The 12,544-nt window shown below is 47.4% G+C and overlaps 1 protein-coding gene across 2 annotated transcripts in view; it reads left to right on the top strand.

Moving 5' to 3' along the window:
* The window catches only part of LOC144773104 (E3 ubiquitin-protein ligase TRIM39-like), a 523,054-nt gene that overhangs the window by 140,473 nt on the left and 370,037 nt on the right, over positions 1-12,544 (top strand). The gene's annotated exons all lie outside the window — the stretch shown is intronic.

Below are 12,544 nucleotides of genomic sequence, written 5' to 3'. Positions count from 1 at the left end.
AAAGAGAATAAAACATAACTTATTAAAAATATCATCATACTGAATAACATACAAATGCACAATATTAAAAAACTTTTCTTTGTCATCACTTTACATATTTTGTGTTTAAAGTTTGTTGGTTTGGCAGGTCTCTCCATCTCGGAAAACTCCATCCTCTCTAAAGTGCTGCCCGCGACGGGAGGTTGATTCTGCTAAGAAATGCTTCTGTCAGTCTAGGGCAACTCCCTTGGACCAACCAGAACTGCCGACCTAACGTCGTCAGCTGCACCCCAAAGACTTTAAGCAATCGCGGCCCTAGCAGCGGAACGCGGATGGCGGTTCGAAAAACCAAAATAAGCAAGTTTTCAGTTGGGAGAGCTGCACTTTCAAAAATAGTACTTGGAGGGAAAAAAGAAAATTTTATTTATTTGTCCATAGGTCTTGGTCTCGAATTATAACGTTCTTTCCCAGGTACTGTCTGGTCCTGAAACAGGAGTTCAGGCTCCAAAGTGCTCAATCGCTTTGATGGTGGCACAGTCTGTTGCAAAATGTTCACACTTTCACGTTCAGAGTTAGTTCCTTTTACTCGAGCATCACTGAAAGGCAGGAGCTTTGGCACGGTGCTAGTCTCTGAGTCAGCGACACCCTTCTGGACCCACTGGTCATAAGGCAGGGGTAAAGGGATCCTTTTACAGTGGACCCCGTGGATCCAGTGCTTCTTCCCTTCCACTCGAACTGCCGATCTTGTGGAAAGAAGGACGAGGTGCGGTTTGGTCCACCTGGGCTGGTCGTTCTTCGTTCTCTGGAAGTTTTTAATCAGCACCCAGGATCCAGGGTCAATGGCGTGTCCTGGAGTTTCAGAGACCGGAGGCAGGGTGTTGTGAACCTGTTGATGCAAAACACGCAATTTAGCCTTCAATTCATACAGGTAATCAAGCAAAACAGGGTGTTCGATCTCGCTGAACTTGGTGGGTCTAGGCACTCCCCATATATTGGCCGGACGGCCAAAGACTCTCTCATAGGGGCTAAGTTTCACTCGCGAATGCACAGTCATTCTGGTGGATAGGAGTGCTAAGGGTAGAGCGTCGGGCCATTTAAGACCTGTGCTCGCTTGAATTTTGACCAATTTTAAATTAAGCGTGCCATTGTAACATTCTACTAATCCTGCTGATTGGGGTTGATTTGCAGCGTGGAACTTCTGCCGAATGCCTAGCCCTTCACATACATTCTTCATCAGACGACCCACAAATTCACTTCCGTTATCAGACCAGACCATTCTAGGCATTCCGAATCTAGGGAAGAACTCTTTCACAAGGGCTTTCGCTGTGGACAAGGCAGTATTGTCTTTTAGGGGATAGGCTTCTACCCATCTTGAGAAGGCACAAACAACGAGTACGTATTTTAAGTTGTTGCACCTCTCCATGTGGATGAAATCTAGCTGCAAAACCTCAAACGGATACGTAGGAGGCGCAAAATGACCAGCTGGAGTTGGGGTTCCCTTACCAGGATTGTGTTTCAGACACACCATGCAATTCTTGACAACATTCTCTGCACACTTGGGAATTCCTGAATTTTGCCATACTGGAGCCAACAACTTGCAAATCCCTTTCACGCTGATATGAGCCATTCCATGAGCCATTGTAACCACTGCAAGCACGTACGCATCGGGTAACAACCATCTCTGATGCTCTGACAATTCGATCCAACAACCAATCTCATCCATTCTACCCGTACTTTCTCTCCACATGCTCCACTCTTTCTCTGTAGCCTCAGCTTGAATAGACTTCACACTCTCTATCGTGTCTTCACACATTCCAACATCACCAACCCATCTTGCAGGGCCTGCAACATACATTCGTCTCATCACATTCCTTGCAGTTTCTTTCGCTATTTCATCAGCAAATGCATTTCCACGACCAACATCATCGGTCACCTTCTTGTGAGCACTACATTTCACAATCCCCACTTGCAGAGGCAAAGTCAGTGATTGAAGAAGCTCATTCACCAACTGACCATGCTGAATCTTAGCTCCATGCGAAGTCAGGAACCCATGTTCTCTCCACAATCGTCAAACTGTGAGCCACACCAAAAGCAATACTGGCTGTCGGTGTAGACAGTCACTTTCATTCCTTTCGACAACACACATGCTCTTGTAAGTGCAATCAATTCTGCTGCTTGAGCTGAATTCTGTGGAATACGTGCAGCTTCAACAATCGTATGCAAAGTCGTGACAGCATATGCTGCAGTCGTGTCACCATTTGGGAGCTTGAAACATGAACCATCCACCCATAATGTACCATCACACTCAGCAAGAGGAGTGTCTAGGAGGTCTATTCTCCCTTTCGTTTCTTCTTCTGTCTTAAGGAAACAATCATGCTGTTCTGAAGCATCCAATTCCTCTACAATTGGCAACAACGTAGCTGGGTTGAGTGTATTGCATCTCTGTATGTGCACATGACTCGCTAACAATGTTAATTCGTAACCTGACAATCGAGCACTAGTTAAGTGCTGTGTCCTGGTTCTGTTTAACAATATGTCTACTGCATGTGGGACCATAACGATCAAGGTGTTATTCATCACTAAACCAGCAGACTGTCGAATAGAAACAGCTGCTGCCGCTGTAGCTCTTAAACAACTTGGCAATGCTTTAGCTACCGGATCCAAAGTCGACGAAAAATATGCACATGGACGCTGTTTGTCTCCAAATAACTGTGTCAATACGGACAATGCACAGCCTTGTTTCTCATGGACATACAATGTAAAGGGCTTACTGTAGTTGGGGGTACCCAACACAGGAGCTGAACATAATGCATCACGCAATTCAGAAAAACTTTTCTGACACTCTTCAGACCAAGGGACGGGATTAGGTGTACCTTTACACGTTAATGCCATCAAAGGTTTGGCCAATAACGAAAAATTTGGAATCCACTGCCTACAGTATGATGTAATACCCAAGAAAGCACGCACTTCTCTCTGTGTTCTTGGCACACTCAATTTCGCTATTGCCTGAATTCTCTCTGGGGTCAGTTTCCTTCCCTCCTTCGATAAGAGATGACCTAAGTAGGTCACTTCTTGTCGACAATATTGTAGTTTGGAAAGTGACACCTTGTGATGCAAATCACACAGATGACGCAACAATGACAACGTAGCTTTCTTACAGATTTCCTTAGTATCTGCAGCGACAAGCAAATCATCAACGTACTGTACAAGAGTAGCACCATCAGGTGAAACAATCGTATCAAGCTGAGTTTTTAGAGCTTGACTGTATATTGATGGACTTTCACAGTAGCCCTGGGCAGCGCGTTTAAAGCGGAAGCTTCGTCCTCCTAAAGTGAAGCCAAAAATATCCCTGCTCTCCTCAGCAATGGGGATGCTGAAGAAAGCGTTCTTCACGTCAATCACCGAAAACCATGTTGCAGAAGCTGGAATCGTAGTCAATAGGGCAGTAATGTCGGGAACAACTGGGAATTGTGGCATAACTATTTTATTCACCTCTCTAAGGTCAATCACAAATCTGTAAACCGGTGGCTGAGAAGGATCGGTTCGTTTCAAAACAGGCAGAACAGGACTATTGCAAACGTTTCCTCTTGTCTCTTCAATGACATCTTTTTCAATTAGATCGTAAACGATCGCTAACAAAGCTTTTTCACCCTCACTGGAGATTCTGTATTGGGGAATTCGTGGCATTTTAACATTGGCTTTCAATGTTACAACATATGGTGGTATTTCTAAAAGACCCACATCATTAGGACCGGTAGCCCAAAGAATGTCAGGAAGAAGCGACAATTCTGTTGGAATTTTATCCCTTGACAAATACATTGGAGAAACCACTTTCTTACCTAGAGTAAGTCGTACTCCTGAAGGGGAACAGTACAAAGTCGCATACAATCTTTTTAACAGATCTAATCCCAACAAATTTTCACCACAACCAGTTGTCAAAATAAGGGGTGCTTCAAATTCGCAAGGACCAACAGAAAGAGACAAAGGGTCAGAAATCAGATTTCTAACTGGGGCGCCAGAAAAACCTACAGATACATTCATTTCGCCAGACAAAGGTGCGCCAGGGAGTTTGGAGTGCATAATAGAACTCTTTGTAGCACCAGTATCCAACAGAAAAGGTTCTGACATACCTGATGTAATCACCTCAACGTATGGTCCACTCTGATCTACTGGAACTGAAACAACTCCCTCTCTTTCTCTACGGCTGTCCTAGCAATCATTACCTTCCCAATGTTCTTCTTCTGTATAGTAATCGTCAGCATAGTACTGAGCTGTCCTACCAGATGTGTTATTCTGCTGATCAAACCTATTCATAGAACTTTGAGGTGGAAGGGACTGTGTGTTCTGGGGGAGGTTTCAACGTCCTCTACCTCTAGATGCTTGCTGAACACCTCGACCTCTTACACCAGAAGCACCATTTGCGCGTTGTAACAAGATAGGACAACTATACTTAAAATGACCTTCTTCCTTGCAATATGAACACTGATTGGGGCCTACAGGAACACGTGGCTGAGTATACTCGATTCTTTGCGAGTTCCTCTGATACTGTTGAGGCTGCTGATAATTACTCTGATAGTTATTCTGGCCACCACCACCACGTGGTGGATATGCTTGCTGTAACAAAACCTTCGTTTTCAACTCTTTAGTTTTCTTTTCTGCTCTATCTTTCTCATCTTTGTCTCGATTTTCGTAATATTGTGCAGTAGCCAATATCTGTGCTGAAGAGGAAACTGCCCAAGAACTCTCTGAATCCTTTAACTTTTTACACAACTCTGGAAGCAGATTGTGCACGAATTTATCAACAAACAAACGCTGTGCACGAATTTATCGACAAACGCTGACCACCTTCTGTGCCCATATCTTGACCACTGTGGTCGACGAACGTTTCTTCAAACCTGGTGAAGAAATCTGACACCGTTTCATCTTTCTTCTGCTTACACGCAGACAATTTATCCCAATTTATTCGCATGGCAGGCATTATCGTTTTCATGTAATTAATAATCCTACCAGGGAGTTCAGCTACTAAAGGCTCAGGTTTAGCACCACCAATTTGTAGGGCATCTGCAGCAGCAATATTAGCCCATGAGTCACCTAACTCCTGATCATGATCTGTATGACGAATCTTTCCACATAAAGGCTGTGGAACAACGTTCCCAAACGGCATATCGATATTGGCTAAATTCATGATACATGACCCAGCAGTATGTGACAACTCTTTGTAATACCCTGCAGGATTTTTACGCGGATCAGGCAATGTCTGTTTAAGGGCCAAAACTTCAGATCGCTTCCATGGCACATGTACCCAAACACGCTGAAAGTGTGGCAGAATAGGTGGGTTAGCATTTGCGTCACCCTCTCTCCATTGTGGGGGAACCTCTCTCATGGGGTACTGTCGCGCCTTTTTCCTACCAGATGTATCCCGCTCAGATTGCGATCCAGAAGTGCTCCCCTTACTCCGATATGACGACAATATTTCAACTGCTCTCTCGACATCGGGACCTACAATCATGCCCTCTGCGAAATCGAACCGCGCACGACACAACTCGGGCGGGTTACATTCCATATCATTGTCTTCCAAATCTTCACAGAGGAAAACACACATTTGTTCAAAAACTTATCTCTGCTTCGGTGCTTCCCATTGACGGAAGACTTCCATGACACTCTACATCATACCTTACAGTGTCCATAACCCATTTATGCGCTAAACGGTTCAGTAAATCTCTCTCTCGATAGGCAGTTGACTTCGCAACTGTCTTCGTTCTGTTAGGGGTCGTAGTAGGCGACCCGAGAAAAGGTGAAAAAAGATTAGTGACAGTGCTGGCCATTCTTTGTCGAACGGAAGGAGAAACTGATGGAAGAACGGGCGGAAAAATAGGGTGAGATAAGGCAGAAACAGAGGCAATAGCAGAGGGAGCATTAGGAGAAGTGGAAGGTGCACTAGGCAAAGTCGTAGAAGGCACAGGTGAAGCTGATGTGATCGGTGTGCCTTGAGGAGGCGGCACCAGAGGAGTATGAGCCAGCTGAAGAGTAGCTGGTGGGTGCTGTGGAGGAACAGGAGGCATAGCAATCACAGGTTGCGCAACTAAAGGTTGCGGAGGTGCTGTGGCATTTTGTGCATAGGGCGGTGGCGAACTTAGCAGATGTGTCATTAACGGATCTTTTTCAGGCTCTTTTGCTGCATCTTGCTTAAGAGTCGGCAAAACTGGATAGCATTTATCTATCACCATTTTACGTTGCCTGTGCAACTGCTCACTCATCTGTTCTTCTTCATTGTCTTCAAACTGCATAGCAGCTTGCATTACTGAAATACTCCCTTCTCTCTTATTTTTCTTCGCTAATTTAATTTCCTTTTGTTTGGCCTCCTTACGCCATAGGCGGAAAGAGTCCAACATCGCCGGCCGGGCTTTCTTTTTGAAAAGTTTAACTTCAAGATTATCTAGGATTTCTGTATCAAAGCTACCATATTGGGGCCATTTTAAAACACCATCTTTTCTGGTGTATTTGATCCACACTTCGTTATATGTGATGGGGCCTACTCCATGCTTCACATACAATTCATAAGTTGGAGTTCCAACCGGAGGAACCAGACACGAGTCCTTCAATCGGGAGTCCCTATTATTACAACCAAGACAAAACAAATTTCCAAGTCTAAGACCAGGCATCTTCGCTCTCTAGTCTAGTTCCAAACTTCGAAGGATTATCGATTACGATATTTCTCGTGAATACACGAGTCCCTCGGTTTTGGTGCTTGCAAGTACCAAACAAAACGATCCCAAAGGATACCCAAAACTAAGAACCAACTAAGGACTGGGAGACGCTCCACTTATACTTAACTGAAATATCGATGACGTCACTAGAAGACTCGTCTTAGCGTTTTGCTCTACCAAACTTCAAGGGTCCAAATCAGGGCGATAGCCAGGGCAGCAGTCCTTCGTAGCCGTCGGGAAGCGGGGAACCTCGCAGCAAAGACCTTCGGACCACGTCGACATGCAGGGGTCGATGAAGTGGTTGGCCGTCCTCCGGAATTTTCACACGAAGCTCCTCACGAACCTCTGGCTGGACCGGTACCGCTGGAATCGCCCCAAACGTTGGGCGCCAACTGAGGTACTGGGTTTTTCAGAACCGGTACTGATCCGGTAACCCAGCGGTGCCAGGGTACACCCGAAGACCTCGAGTTCTTCCTGATTCAGACCACAGAAACTCCGTCTTCTAGGTGAAGTCAAGGATCAATTTTTATTGGCTGCAACCAAGGTAACAAGCGTCCTAGAAGTACAACACACAGGAAGTACGTTCTCAGGAGACTGCCGCAATTCACAAAGTCAGGCTTCTTCTTTTATACGAAATATTGTGCTTTAGGCAAACATTCTTAACATTTTACTATACTATAGAAATTGTTTCCATTACAAAGAAAGCAGTCATGATGACAAGGCCATAGTTCAGTTTGTCCAGCCCACAATAAATTACCCGCAAGGCCAACATTTTCATCAGATATCGCTGGACCCCCAATAAAACCGGGCACCTCCCCATCATAAAGCAAGTGATAGAAAAGAGCAGGGACAGGTGTGAGCGAGATTCGGCAGGGTGTGTGTGCGAGGAATGGGTTTATGGCCTGTTGAGCCTTGATGCTATCTTGCTCGGCCACTGGGAGAGGAACTGACCTAACAGGTTCGGCCTGGGGCAATGGTTCCAACCTGCCCAGGTCAGAGAGGAGCCAATTAAAGGTGTACATGTCCTTTGGGATTGAATTGAGCTGCATTATAGGCCTATGTAAAGGGCAACACACAAAATGTCTGTCGTACACAAAATGGAAGCCAAGGGTTCAGGAGGTAAATGACGATTTTGAGGTGAAGTCGTCACTCAAATACGACGAAAATGCTTGTACATAGTGTACTAGCCATTCTCGGTCTTTTGATACCAAATTCGTCATGTTCCGGTGAAGTTTTATTTTCGAGTGCAGAATTATTGCACAAGTCCAGAATTTTCAGTACTACAGGCTTTCTGGCCATTTTATTGTGGCCACTGCCCGCCCCTATCCTGGCTGATACCCAGCCCTCTCTAATTGAGGCTTACCTCCTCTTTGCTCACACCCATCTTGAAAAGTGACGCATACTTACCCAATTATGGCGGCCTACCAAGACGAAGTCTATCAAGACGACCAATGGGAAGAAGATCCCCTAGGGGCGCTTTCCTGGAGAGATGATTTTTACGACTCGGTTGACGAATCCATCCACAAGGAGCTGGAGCAGGCCATGAACCCCCTTGAGGAGGGACTGTATCGCAAAATTGACCAAGCTTGCGAAAAGCTGGCCAAAGCTGCGCAAGCATCTTCTACAGGCCCTCCCCCCACTAGCCCTGCCACAGATTCGCAAGAACCACAACCCAAACGGGCTAGGGACGAGGGAACAGATTCTGACTTTTTCTCCCGCCTTAAGCGGGCTTTCCTGGCCAGTTGTGTGCCTCCAGCAAAATCCTCTACGGTTCCACCTGCAATTCCCTCCACTATGGCAGGCGGGGACCCCGGGGACGAAGGGGACGGGGACGCCTCACCTGAACAGTCCCGACCCTGGCTCCCTTCAAAGTCGGCGTTAGCCGCTTCTGAGACGAACCTGGGTGCCCGCGCTCCCCTGACTGGGCCCCTTCAGAGAAGGTTGTCCAATATGTGGCCAGCAGGATCAGCGGCCCGCTCGAACCTGCAACCCATAACTGTCTTAGGACAGCGTGTCCCCGCCCTTCCTTAAAGGGAAAGGTAGCCGCCATGCCCGAAATTAACCCCCGAATGGCTACCTTTCTCCAGAAATTTGTGAAAGACCCTAAAAAGGGCATAGACCGGTCCTGGCGCACCTATCAAGCTAAATTGTTAGATGTCTTGGGGCCCACTACCAAAATCCTGGATATGGTGGAAGAAGCGAAGGTCTCCAGCTCCCTCATATCTCCGGATCACCTCTCCTCATGGGCCCAGCGCGTAGTGGTGTTCTTTGGAAAGGCCAACTGCGCGATTTCCACTGAGCGCCATAGGTCCTTTCTCATCAAGGTCGACCCCAAGCTTGGTGACCTGGCAGCCACTGAGGCAGGCACAGTTGCTCAAGGAGGCCTTTTCAGCGAGCCCTTTATTAAGGAGCTGGGGAAGTTTAACACCTTTACCTACCTGGAATGGGGAACCATCTTCCATTCGAAAGGTGTTTCACACGCGGGTTTTCTGAGGGGCTGGACGAGGTAGGGGCCGCTCGTCCGGCCGTCCAAATCAAAGCAGACCAGGCTCCAATCAAGGGAAATTTCTACCCCAGCACCAGACGGCAAGGCAGAGGAGAAGGCGGAGCCAATGCTTTCGGTGAGTTTTCTCCCTTCTTCCCTTCTAAGAGTAGGGGCTGTCTGACATATTCTTTCCCAATGTGGACTTCTGTCACGGGGGATGCTTGGGTCCTACAGACAGGGGATTTCATATAGAATTTTTAGGCACTCCTTTGGAGGTAACTCCTCCCTGTCCTCTTTGCTTTTCCGATGCAGACGCCGTTCTAGTGGACCAGGAGGTCCAGGCCCTTCTCTACAAGGGAGCCATGGTGGAAATCCTGCCTCGCCCCAGAGGTTTCCTCCGCAACCTTTTTCTTGTGGACAAAGTGGATGTGGGCCGGCGCCCGGTCTTCAACTTGCGGGAATTAAACGAGTGGCTAGTTTACTACCACTTCAAAATGGAAGGAATCCACCTCCTTCGAGACCTTCTCAGGCCAGGCGACTGGATGGTGCGTCTCAACCTCAAGGACGCTTATGTGGCGATTCCCATCTTTCCCCCCCATCGTCTCTTCCTTCAGTTTCCCTGGTGCGACAAAACTTACGAGTTCACTACCCTTCCCTTCGGGTTGTCCTCTGCACCTTGGTGTTTCACCAAGGTTTTGATGCCAGCGATAGAACGCCTTCGGGCGTCCGGGATGACTCCTCGTGTATCTAGGCGATATTCTGTTGATGGCGCAGGATCCCAAGACCGTCTCGTCACCTACAAACCGCGGTGGACCTGCTTCAGAACCTAGGGTTTGTGATAAGCGAGTCCAAATCCACCCTAACTCCTTCCCAGAGGGTTGTTTTCCTAGGTTTCCTAATAGACTCAGTGGAGTCGACTCTCAGCCTTGCCTCTCGCAAAATGACCAAGATTCGCCACGCGATTCGGAGGGCTCTACCCGTGACTCAGATTTCTCTCAGACAGCTTGCTCGGATGGTCGGCCTCCTGTTGGCCTCCATTCAGGCGATCTTTCCCGGTCCACTCCATTACAGGGCGCTTCAGCAGCTCAAAGCGGCTCATCTCCGCAGAGGCCGCCTTTATTCCTACGAGGTGTCTCTCTTGCCAGGCGCCAGGGAGGAGCTTCAGTGGTGGCTATCTACCATGAAGGCCTGGAATGGTCGGGCCATTTTCAGGTCTGCACCAGATATCGTTATTGAGTCCGACACCAGCAGATCCGGGTGGGGCGCAACCTGCGGCGACTTCACCACGGGAGGTGTGGTCTCCTTCAGAGCAATGTTTACACATCAACTGTCTGGAACTTTTGGCGGGCTCGTTCGCAATAAAATGCTGGACGAAGGACTCTGTTCGTTCCTGCATCTTTCTCAAGATGGATAATGTCTCGGCGGTCCGGTATATCAATCACTTGGGGGGGGCACCCGCTCAAGAGCCCTGTTGGATCTGGCTGCGAATTTCTGGCAGTACTGCTTGGACCATCAGATATCGGTCACGACGGAATATCTGCCGGGTCAGGACAACCAAATGGTCGGTTCCACTCCTGCCACTTCCACAATTTGAGCCTCTGGAAACTACACCCGGGAGTGTTTGTGGATCTTCAGAGTCTCTGGGGTGCTTTCTCGGTGGACCTCTTCGCCTCTCGCCTGGATCATCAGCTTCCCGCGATTCTACAGCTGGAGGCCGGATCCTCTGGCAGAGCAAACGGACGCGTTTCTTCAGGATTGGCAGCCGGAAACGGGCTATGACTTTCCCCTGCTTGCAATGATAACCCGAGTCTCGGCTCAGGTTCGTCGCCAGGGAGTGACCGTGGTGCTCATTTCGCCGATCTGGAGGTCTCCAGTTTGGTTTCCAGTTCTACTGGAACTTTCCTGGGATTCTCCAATCCCACTCCCCCACTTTCGACTCTTCTTCTCAGTCCGGACGGCAATCCTCATCCGTTGGCTCCCTGAATCTCATGGCGTGGCGGATTACAGGGGATGATGGACGGTCCCAGGCCTTTCGGGAGCGGCTGAGACTTTGTCTAAGGCCTGGGCAGACAGCACACTCTATTGTTATAGATCCACTTGGAGACAGTGGTGTCGTTAGTGTCTCCGACATCTGAGCTTTGGATGTGTCTGGAAGAATCTTTTCTCCCACCGGTGTAACGTTTACCATTCGCAGACGCACCAAGTGTGGGACGACTTCTGTCTCCTATCCGGCGTTTCTGGACTGCCCAAAGCTCTGTGTGGTCGCCTGCCTCAAGTCTTATGAGGAAATGATGGAGTTGAGACCTCCTGGGGAACGCCAGTTGCTCATTGCACTCAAAAAATCTCATACGGTGTTGTCCTCCCCCACGATTGCCCATTGGATCATGCAGGAGGCGGACATAGATTTACCTATCTTTGGTGCTCATTCTACTAGAGCGGCCATGGCCTCCAAAGCTTTTACCCTGGAAGCTTGTCTGGAAGATATTCTGAATGCAGCAGACTGGTCTTCAGACTCCACCTTTTAAACGGTTTTACATTAAGCCGGTCATTGACATGGCTCAACTGGTGCTGAGCAAGCTTTAAACAAGCATAATACTCTCCTCCGGTCCTGACCTAGAATGAAAAATGTCCTAGCTAGTGTAACAGAAAGTTTCAATTCTATTAAGGACTCTGAGGTGAGGATTATCCCACTCAGGGTACAACTTTGTTGACTATTTATCTCCCATGTATTGGAGTAAGTACAGTGTTTCCTTTGGTTTACGGTAATGATTTCGTACTTATTTGGCATGTTCTCTCCTCAGGGCTAAGCCTTCGCCATTTCTGTTGCTTACGGCTTCTTTGGTTTTTCTGGGGATTCGACTAAACAAGACTCCTGATGTAGCTGTGGTGGCTGTCTGAGCGACTAAAGCGGAAGCATGGTCAAGGACAGAGGACTATCGGTATCCTGGGGACAGCTGATTGGTGCATTGGATGGGACATTCTACCTATGAACACTCTATTGTTATGTTTGTTTGTTCCTTTTCGTTCATGGGAAGAGTAGTTTTGTTTTACTTTAAAGTGGCTGCTATGCAATAAATGAAGAAAGGAAAGCATAATCCTCACCTCAGAGTCCTTAATAGAATTAAAACTTTCCGTTACGCTAGCTAGGACATTTTTCATTCCATGCAAGTATTGTAACAATCCCCAATAAAGGCCTATTGGCTTTACAGATGCTTTTACAATAATCAAGCCAGTCCTACTACCTTTGTCATAACTTTTTATAATATACAGATCAGACATACCATCGAACATAACTTTTTTACCAGTTAACAAATCAGGTCTTTAGTCCATTTCCTTGGCTTCACACCATAATTGGTATAGTGCGTAAAAGCTT

This window comes from Lissotriton helveticus, chromosome 1_1 (assembly GCF_964261635.1).
Source record: "Lissotriton helveticus chromosome 1_1, aLisHel1.1, whole genome shotgun sequence".
In the NCBI taxonomy this organism is placed as follows: Eukaryota; Metazoa; Chordata; class Amphibia; order Caudata; family Salamandridae; genus Lissotriton; species Lissotriton helveticus.
Note: the sequence above shows the minus strand (reverse complement) of the source record. Positions and strands in the feature narration are given on the sequence as shown.